The following is a 3,604-nucleotide window of genomic DNA, read 5'->3' on the forward strand; positions in this document are numbered from 1 at the left end:
AGTCTGCGTCTGTGGTCCGTGGGCTCCTGAATCTGCCAGGATCCTGAGAAGTGCACAGACAGCCTCCCTGAATTGGCCTCAGTGGTAGCATTTATCCATGGGCTCCTAAGCCCATTGGTTGAAGTTTGCCTTAGGGTGTTAATTCCGTGTCTCTTCCAGGCTGTGTGTGTGTGTGGCGGGGTGGGGTGGGGGGCCTGTGAGCCCCTCTCTGTGTCTGAGGCATCTCTGGAGTGTTTGGTAGAGATTTTTAAATGCCCGGCATGCACATGGAACACGTAGCTTGGAGAGAGCCAAACCTTGCATGGAACTGCTTACCCCACCATGTCAGAGATGTCAGACTGAGGACACGGTGGATGCACCCGCTCCAGTACACATCTATAGCGTCACAAACCCAGGTAAAAGCCCCAGACTTTGCCATGGCCGAGAGGCCAGAGTGATCTGCCACCCTTCTTCCTCCATCTTTTCAACCTCGTCTCTTACCTGTCACCTCCTCACTCAGCTCCGACAACCCCGCCCTCCTGGGTGTTCTGGGGTTGGGGGTTGGGGTCCCAAAGACACTCCTGGTGTGTGGTCAGGCAGCATTTCATTGAAGTAGTCACACACCAGAGCCAGCTCCCAGGAGCTGCCAGGCATCTCTCTTTCCATCAACACTAGAGAGTTTGCTAATTAGTTTAATGAGTGTTAGAAATGGGTTTAATGAAATTAGGAGCTTGTTAGTTGGTGGATCAAAGTTGAATGAGGAGACTAGAAACCACCTGTGATTTGAACAGGGGGTTTAATATGAAGAATTATTAATGGTAACAAGGGTTTGGCTAGCATGAAGTAAAGATAACTCTATAAAGAATACAGGCATAGTAGACACAGGGAGCAGTCCCCAACCCTAGAGCTGAGATAGGGTACCCCGAAGATTGTGAAGGACAGGGAAACTTGGCACACTGAGTCCACAGGGTCACAGAGTCTGATACGACTGAGCAACTGCACAACAAAAGAAAGAGGCCACCCCCAGAGTTGAGACCCAGACTTCGCTGGTAAAGACTGAACCGTGGCTCACTGAATGGTAGGGGTCACTGTAGCACTGTGCTGGCAAAGGCCACAGGAGATGTGCGCTCTGGTACTTTACAGAAATCCTCTCTCTTGTTGGGGGACAATGAAAGTCTTCCATGGGGAGGTGCTTCATAGGCAGCATTTTGCTATGACATTGCCTGAGGGGGCTGCTCTGTGCTGCTGGCCACCATCTGCTGCAGTAGCTGGGTGCTGGTTGTGGTCATCATTGGTTGGGCTGCTAAAGCAGCGGCACCCTCTGGTTCCAGATGCGGGTGTTGGTCTGCTCCTGTTTGGAGTAATTGAAGATGCTTGACGGGGTATGAGAGCTTCCCCTACCGGCCTGTTCAGTTTTAGCTGAGTTTCTTGAATGCATTCCACTTCTGGAAGGAATCCAGTTTTAAAGTACTCCCAAGATCAGTTCGGAGAAGGCGATGGCACCCCACTCCAGTACTCTTGCCTGGAAAATCCTATGGACAGAGGAGCCTGGTAGGCTGCGGTCCATGGGGTCGGCGAAGAGTCGGACACGACTGAGAGACTTCCCTTTCACTTTTCACTTTCATGCGTTGAAGAAGGAAATGGCAACCCACTCCAGTGTTCTTGCCTGGAGAATCCCAGGGACGGGGGAGCCTGGTGGGCTGCCATCTATGGGGTCACACAAAGTCGGACACGACCGAAAAGTGACTTAGCAGTAGCAGCAAGATCAGTTGGTAAAGAATATGCCTGCAATGCAGGAGACCCTGGTTCGATTCCTGGGTCAGGAAGATGCCCTGGAGAAGGGAATGGCTACCCACTCCAGTATTCTGGTCTGGAGAATTCCACGGACTGTATGGTCCCTGGGGTCCCAAAGAGTCGGACATGACTGAGTGACTTTCACTTTCCCTAGATTAGCTGGTAAAGAATCTGCCTGCAATGCAGGAGACCAGGGTTCGATTCCTGGGTGGGGAAGATCTTCTGAAGGAGGGCATGGCAATCCACTCCAATATTGTTGCCTGGAGAATCTCATGGACAGAGAAGCCTGGTTGGGCTACAGCCCTTGGGGTCCCATAGAGTCAGACACGACTGAGCAACTAACACACAGCTAAAATTGGGTGTTGGGACAGGCCTGTAGGGGAGGGCTCGTGTGCCTCACCATGTATCTTGTTACTCCAAACAGGAATAGACAAACCCTATATCTGGGACAGGAAGATGCCTCTACCCCACCAATGGGAAGTTACCATACTTTGGAGTCTTGGCTTCTTCCCAAGGACTCTGGTTATCACAGCCCCTTCCAACTATCCCCTTTTCCCTATAAAAGCAATCCCTTCCCTATAAAAGCAATCCCTCGTTCTCTGGATTTGCCTGTGGTCTACCACAGCTTGTGCTCCCTGATTTGCGATTTCTCTTCCTATTCCTAAATAACCTCACTTTTGCTGGTTAAATAACTGGCTCTTACATTATTAAAGTTGACACAGGTCTCAGGCTTATAAAAAAGAAATTGAGAAAAGGGAGGAAGAGGAGGGGGAAAAAAAGAAATAATTTGCTCTCAGCATTTGGGACTAATTTCGGATCATGGATCATAAAGGGCTGCAAGAGATCCCACAGGCCATGATGTTCAAATATCACATTTATTAAAAAAAGAGATTAGTTTCATGTATTGATTTAACCTTCTCATTTTAGAGGTGACACAGCTTCCCAACGTCACCAGACAAGTCAGTAGTGGAGCCAGGACAGGAACCCAGGCCTCTAGACTCCCACATGGTTCACAAGAGCCTCCCTTGTTCCTGGCTGCACGTTAAACTCTAGGACAAAACTGGTGAGGACCATGTGAGTGAACTGGTTCTTGGCTTCATGGAACTTCAAAGGAGGTGCTCCCGCTGGATCTTAGATGAGCAGGAGTTTGCTAGACACAAGTAGGGAGAACAGGGTAATTGGACGAGCATTCAAGGCACCGTGTGCAAAGTAAGGCCTGAGACGTCCCTGGGATTCAGAAATTACAAGTGGGACCACTTGACTTTAGTGGAGTGGTGATGGGCTGAGGGGTTGAGGAGACGCTGGGAGGACGCTGCACTGTTAGACAGCAGGGAGCTCTCTGTAGCTGGAGCACGGACTGAGCGGAGTGCAAGGGGGAGCAGCGGCGACAGGCCAGGTAAGAAGCCACAGGGACAGTGGATGGGGGGAGCACTACGCTGGAGTCGTGCAGAGCGGGCAACCCCTAACATTTTACTTCTGATTGCCAAAAAAGCAAAGGGCCTTTGTAAGATGAAACGGCTTGCCAGGGGCGGGAAGGTGCTCAGCAAAAGTGCGCTGTGGGGGAAGGTGAGTTCAGGGTGGTTTCGGGAGACCGGAGAAAGGCTATGGTTAAGTCGGGCCGCGACGGATCCCCCAGGATCTCTCAGGATCGGTGGATACCGGCTTCTGCCTAGCCCAGCCCAGCCCTCCCGCCGCCCTCAGCCATTGGCTGCCCTCAAGGCCTTTGCTTTCAGCCAATAGTAAACGAGGCCGCAGCCTCTTCCGCCGGGGCGTAAGGTCAAGGGTCACCAATATGGCGGCGCCCAGGAGCTGGTAAGGCGTGAGACGGAGG

Source organism: Capricornis sumatraensis, chromosome 3 (assembly GCF_032405125.1).
Source record: "Capricornis sumatraensis isolate serow.1 chromosome 3, serow.2, whole genome shotgun sequence".
Classification (NCBI taxonomy): domain Eukaryota; kingdom Metazoa; phylum Chordata; class Mammalia; order Artiodactyla; family Bovidae; genus Capricornis; species Capricornis sumatraensis.